General features: G+C 42.9%; 1 long non-coding RNA gene across 1 annotated transcript; it reads right to left on the bottom strand.

Moving 5' to 3' along the window:
* Positions 1 to 622: 622 nt before the first annotated feature.
* Positions 623 to 7,110, bottom strand: LOC112551756. Its single transcript, XR_003096070.1, has 2 exons — positions 7,023 to 7,110; positions 623 to 5,513 (listed from the first exon to the last, which is right to left on the bottom strand). It is a non-coding gene; the product is annotated as an uncharacterized LOC112551756 (long non-coding RNA).

Raw genomic sequence — 7,110 nt, 5'->3', positions numbered from 1 at the left:
TTTTTTTTCCTCATTTGGGTTGGTATAGAAAGAGGTGAGATGTATCATCCTTACAGTAGACAGGCCTTTTCAAAGGGAAAGACTTGTGAACATTTCCCAAAGATTTGAGATTTGCTTGGATTCTGCAAGCTTTTTCTTTAGGCATCTGACTCTCTTTAGCTAGAATGCTTTATCCCTTGCAGGTGTTTCATTTGCTGTCCTGTTATTCATAAACTTTCCTATTCATGACTATGTAGTATCCCTGTGGCAACAAAAGCAATTGCTTGTATAGAAAAAGTAATATTTGAAACACATTTAATATATCTTTTAATGTGACCTTAGCGGTTGGAAATGAAGAGAGCCGGCAACATAGGATCAGTCTGTTTTCTACAGACTACCAAGGGCTCATGGCCAATAATGTGAGAAGCACAGCTCTGAGGAAAATGCCTTCGAACCCATTATATAGGTTTAATAGGATTTTTAAGAATATTTTTTTATTGAAATAAGTATTCAAGAATTACCATACAGATAGGTTTTTTTTTTTAAGATACAGTAAAATGTTTGCTTTTAACATAGTGTTCATAAGTGCATATTTTCAATAGTGAGATGGTTATGAAAAAAGAACAAATACCACAAGAACGTAAACTTTTTAATTGTTTACAGAAGTACAAAAATATTTTAACAAAGTAACACATTTGCAAATAAACTTTGTTTGTTTGTTTGGTTTTTTTTACACAGGAGCTACATTTTTTTTTCAAGTAGAAATTAGAAAGGAAATGCACTTATGCCTGAAGAGTAGTCATTCAAATAATGGAAAAATATATAAAAGTACGTTCAGACATAAATTTTTATTCTGATCTTAAAGTAATCAAATTGTATTCAAACTGCTGTGCAACAAAATTAGTCAGCCTGCCACTGCCACTCTGTTTGCATTTGTTACAACAGACTTGTTTCTAATATATTGTAGGAGTTTCCTAACCTTTTGGACCAACAGATTACACTACACCTTTAAATTTCTTGCAGACTGTTATTCACCCCATCATTAAACTTGCTTGGAAAGAAGTGGGAAGCGGGAGGAGATTGGTGTATTCTGAAGACCACAAATAATCTGCGCAACCACAGTTTGGGAACAAATGAATGTAGACTTAAGGTCTGTTTTTTTTTTTTTTTTTTTTTCTTTAAATGACTGTAGTAAAATCTGAGATGACCTTGTATGCATCTCATCATGCTCATGTATATTAATTATAGACAAACCACATTAAACAGGTAAATATTAATGTAGAAAAGGAAGGTCATCAATGCTTCTTTCGAAAAGGCCTATCTTATTTTGGTGTATAAATGCAAATTTAGGTGCTGGTATCAGATGCAAAAATTCTGGCTTATAGGCACTGCTGTAGCACTCAACCAGTTTAGAAAATAGAATTGATAAGGCACATAATTTGATTACCATTCTAGCTAGAATGGTGTAAATAAATCAATCTAGGATGATAAACCATCTAGTGCATTTAGTTTTCATTCTTCGTGTGTGAATTCTAAGTGTTAAATGCATCCAGGTCTTCAGAAATAAAATCTCTGGCATATGCGTGAGAGCCAATACCTGCCTGATCCTGCACCTGTTTAGCACATCATGGCAGATCCTCAGCTGGTGTAAATTGTCAACAAACTTAAATAGAGATGGGACAGTTTAACTAATTGAGGATCTGACCCAGTGAGTTCAACAGAAGTATCCACATGTATAAACAAGCATGGGGCTTGTTTTACTGAAATATTATCAGCATAAACTTTTTGGAGCAGATACTGTATACATACACACATCATAGATGAACACTATCTAATGCTCCAGCAGTTGGGACCAGTAAATAGTATGACCATTTAAATAATTATCATTGATTGAAACACTGGGCCCAGTCCTGTGGTCCTAATTCAGGAAAAAGTCCTATTGAAGTCAACAGTTGTCTGTGTAAGAACTGCAGGGCTTAATGCTACATTGAGCTCAATTAAATGGGGAGCGCTACCAGGTTTTTAATTAGCTGCTGACAGACATGGGGGTCGGGAGGGGATGGGACAAAAAACTGCGTGTTACCAGAAGCAGCAGCATGTTAGTTCCACCTGGCTCTGCAGTGTCTATGTAGATCAGGAGCTTCAGCAGGGCTTTTTGGTGCTTTTATCTAATAGAACCACCAACAAAGCCCCACTAAAAAGTGCCCAATCTATACAGACCTTGGGTGAGCTCGATCCAACTAATGCAATGCCTCTTTTGGGCATGTACTGTGCTTGGGGCAGGGGTGTACACAGTTTAAAGTAAAGCGCCGGTTTTTGGGTTGTTTTTGTTATGTCTGCAAGCAGCCACTACGTATGAACTGGACACACACAGCACACGAATAGCAATGGATGTGGGAAAAGTGTATTACTGTGTAAATTGCACGTTCATGAAAATTCCTTCAAGTAATGAGCTTTCTTTCACTCAATATGGTTTTGGAAAAACAGTGGAACTTACTTTGGGATATTTATTTCCTTTGAAAACCAAACACAGAAATACAATTATACTAAATTTAAATATACTTGCAGGAAAATCTCTTTAAAAGATTATAACTCAACTTTATGAAAGTCTGAAAAACATATTTTAACTTCTTCATGAATCACAGCAATTAGATGTTTATAATATAGAATATACCTAAAAATTTAGTATTTGAAATGAGTTTTCAAACATTTTACTACTTACAGTATTATAATGACAGAGATGTTTTATAATTAAATGTAAACTTTTCATTTTCTATTACAGTAGCTCAATTTCTTTATTAGTCTTAATCCTATTTTGAGATTATTTTAGAACTTCCTGTAAATTTAAGATCTGCTTTCAATAATGTAACTACAAAAAAAATGTAGAAAATTAAGAAAATTAGATGGCTGGTTTCAAAAGCATTAGAAAACAGTTTGAAAAACAAAACTGGCATTTTTTTGCAGAAATCTGCTCGCGCGCGCACGCAGAATTTAAAAAAAAAAAAGGCTTTCTATGTATAAACATGAAAAATTCCATCAAGAAAATTTTGATCAGCACTAAAAAGACGAGTTTGTCTGGCAGCAATTCAAATAGTACAACAGAAGAGAAAAATAATAAATTACTAAAAATGGAAAACCCAGGTTCCGGTCCAGAAAAGGACTTAACACACACGTAAATTTAAGCACGTGAATAGTATCACTGAAGTCAGTGGAACTACCCACATAAATGTTTTTCTGGATTGCAGCCTTAATGGAGAAATTTACTACAGCCCATGTAGGCACAAGAGAACATATCTTAAAGTGGCTCTGCTGAAGTGCTCTGTACCAATTACAGTTCCTTGAGTAAAAATATCCTATATACTTTGATCACATACTGTATTTTCTCACATTATAACCTGCATCTTCCACAGCTGGTTTGGGAAGGGGGAGGCAGCATTATCTGCAAGGAAAACTGTGGTCCATAAATTTGGCAAGGGGAGGTTGAATAGTAGCAGTGTTAATTCTGCAGCTCTGGCGGCTTTGACAATTTACACCGTCATTGCTCCCCCTTCTGCCACCAAATTTCTGGACCTGTGGGGAGTCTGTGCACTGGCACAACCTCATCTATGCACTGGCACAATCCAGTAAGCTGTGGCCCATGGCCTGGGCCCTGGTATGCCAGATCTGGCTTGCACGTTGCCTCTGGGTTGAACCTGGTTGCTAAGCTCAGGACCATGGGCTAGCTCCAGGGCTGCATGCTGGGTCCAACTCAGCAGGTGGCGCCAGAGCCAGTGCATGGTCCTAGAATCAATGTGCGGCCCCATAGCCAGCGCATGGCATCTGAACCGAGAAGCAGCTCTGGAGCCAGCAGGTGGCCCCAGACTTGGCGTGCTCTTGGGCTGCGTGGCCCCAGACCAGCCACATAGGGTCAGACCTGTCATGTGAAGTCATGCCCATTACACAGCTCCAGACCTGCTCTGGTGGACTGAGCCCACCGCAGGGCCTCACGATCTGTCTTAAAGATTGGACCTGGTGCATAGCCATAGACCCAGCATGCAAGATCAGTCCATGAGCCACATCCAGCAGACAAGGCTGGCAGCAGACTCAGGGACAAGCTTGGCTTTCCAGCTGCCCAAGGTAAGATCTTTTTTAATTCATAGTACAGGGTGCAAGTTATATTCAGGAATGGTTATATGTGCGAAAATACAGTATTCTGAAGAACAGTAAAATTTGCTTAGTATATTGTGGCGTGGTAGATGCTGTAGTTTGAGAGAAGTTACCTATGCAGTAAACATCTCCAGTGGTTATACCTATCGGTCTTTTGCTCTGTAACTGCCTATAGTAAGAGTTCTACAAAAGGGAGACAGTTACTCTATGAAGCATAAAGTCTGTAGGAGATCATGGCTTAAAGTACAAGTTTACAAGTTTGTTTGTTTTTTTTAAGGTTGGAAGTCCCAACATGAGATCACAAGTTAACTTGTATCCTAATTCAAAACCTACTAGATAAAGTAAAACAGACTTAATCTTAACTTTTTAGGTACTAACTGCTGTAAACTGATTCAACTATAAATGAAGGTTTAGTATTTTACAATACTTTGCTGGTTACATCCAATTAGGAAACATTTGCACATAGCACCTTTACTTTTCAGATTTAATTCTACGTAAAGCTTACCCGTTAATACGCTATCAATGATAAATGGCATCAGGGATGTACAGGCACCATTTGGGAACAACCTAGATGATGGATAAATTTAGAGAGTCCTTGGGAAACCCTCCCTACTCCATGCTTATCAAGAACAGATTTAGAAAGATCTTGTACTATTTAAAAGACTAGCATAGTGTACACTGTGTATTAAGAAAAAAAACATCCTTACACAGCAATTCTCAGCTTTTCTCTCCTCATCTTAGCTGCTTCTCTAGGCTGGTTAAGAGAGTCTGCTATGCCTAAACTGCAGTATCTGTGTCTCTCTACTGCAAATTTCCTTTTATATCAACACCTTTAAAATAATCTTCTAGCGTAGTTCAAACACCCTGAACGCGTCAGCTGCCGCTTATCACAGGCATACAAATTAGTATATGGCTGGAAGAGTGGGTGGCGTTGCTGTGCTCGGCCCAATATTGGTGAAAGCACAGAAGATGATATGTTATGACAGCTTTCACTGACAGGAGACACTGTGCGTTTCGAGGCTCAAGTTTCATCATGTGACACAGGTTTAGTTGCCATCAAGATCAGGGCTTGGCTGCTTAGGTTTAACATTTCTTGCACTAAAATAGCTGCCACACCAGGTGCAACTTTCTTCACAGGGTTCAATTTCGTTTGCAAAACACCCTGAATAAACCTGTCGCAGCATAGACAAAGTGCATAGCAGTGTTTCAGACAGTTTAAAAAGTCGTTCTTTGACTGTTGCATCATTTCAGTGTAAACATATAGTACCAGTGCAGAGACATTACCTACAACAGTTCTAGAGTCAGTGCAAGGTTTTGTGCAAGCTTCTCGTCCGATTCAACATCTGCTTTACGAGTTAAACAGACAAGTGTTTCTCTCCTTCTCTGTGCTGTAAAAGGGGACAAAAAGGATGCGTTAGAGAAGATACGCATGCAGAAAGGAAGTTCACGGTCTCTTTTAACCTAGCTTTTGATTATGATTCTTCCTATCTTGAAAGAAAATATCAGAGCAAACATGCATATAACCCTCCTAGCCCTTTGGTAAGTCATTAAACTGTGACTGTACAGCATGTTCCCAGCCTGAACCCGCTTCCTTTGATACAAATGAAGTGATGCAGCAGAGAAAACCGGTGCGGTTAAATGGCTCGATCTGAGGAAAAATGGTGCCAATTTATCGGCGATACTGCTACTTAGGAAGTGAAGAAAAGACCAAGGCCTCTACCCCGCAGAGGGGGGTAAATACTGAGCCACCCAGAATAGAGCATGAGATGAAGCACAGGAAAGAGCACCGAGGATATTTTGCGAAGAATTTAATGACAATATCTTGTGTGCTCCTGCACAGGGGATCTCTGCTCATGCAAGCAGTGCATGTGCGCAGCGGACAGCCGATCCCTCAGCTGCAGGAAACGGAGAACACACTTCTAACCCAGAGGTTATTCTCGCACGTGTGCGTGTACACCTATGCCTGACCACGATGCAGAGCCAGCTTTGCAGAGGGTGAGCTGGGTACCAGGAATGACCGGTGGCTCCTGAAACTGGAGAGCACCATGGCGGTGAGCAGGGACTGCTGGCGTCAGTGTTGGTGGCAGTGAGTGGGTACTGCCTGCAGCTGTTGGCGTTGGCGAGTGCCTGCAGCAGGTGTTGGTGTTGGCGGCAAGTGGGGACTGCCCGCAGCCGCCAGCATCGGTATTGGTGAGCAGCAACCGGGGACCATCCTCAGGCACTGGCGGCTGTGTTGACAACGAGAGGGGGGGGCAGGGGTGGGCAGCAAGCGGCGACGGCCTGCACAAGCTGGCGGTGGCCAATCTCAGGAGGGGCGCCCCCATGCATAGCATATGCTTGTATCAGTGCCAGGGGCGACACGTAGGGGGTGCATATGGGTACATATGCACCCCCTATGCGTCGCCTATGCTTGGATTAGTGCCGGGGTGATGTGTAGGGGCAGCACGTGCACTCCGAGTGTGGCAGTGCACCTCGTACAAAAAGGCGCCGCTGACACTGCCGCCAGCGCCTGCAGGCAGCCACTGTGCCGCCCCCACCGCTGACAGCGCCAGCGGCACCCGCTTACTGCCACCGCTGTGCTCCCGCCACGCCTGGGGGCACGAGTCGTTCACGCTCAGTGCCCACCTTGACTCCCGCCGGCCCCGGGCGAACTTTGACCATGGGGCCCCCTTTCCCCAGAGCCCACGGGCTGTGCTGCAAAAACCTTTCGTCCCGTCCAGGCTCTGGCATCTCTCCCACAAGCTGAGGAGTGGGAGCGAGTTCCTTCTCAATGGATACCATTGCCGCTCGAGATCAAACCCTTTGGTTTTGGGTTGCGTTGTGCAGGGGTCGTGCCCACTGCAGCGGGGTGTCGTTGTCGTGTGTGTGTGTGTGTGTCCCGCTCGCCGGTCCCTTACCATCTTCCTCTGGTCGCTGAGGCAGAAGGTGCAGATGGGCCGCGGCGCGGCGGGCAGGCGGGGCTGGCGCTGCAGGCAGGGCGGCGCG

The sequence above is a fragment of the Alligator sinensis genome, unplaced genomic scaffold (assembly GCF_000455745.1).
Source record: "Alligator sinensis unplaced genomic scaffold, ASM45574v1 scaffold1176_1, whole genome shotgun sequence".
Lineage (NCBI taxonomy): Eukaryota > Metazoa > Chordata > Crocodylia > Alligatoridae > Alligator > Alligator sinensis.
The sequence above is the reverse complement of the archived record's forward strand: the minus strand, read 5'-3'. Positions and strand labels throughout refer to the sequence as shown.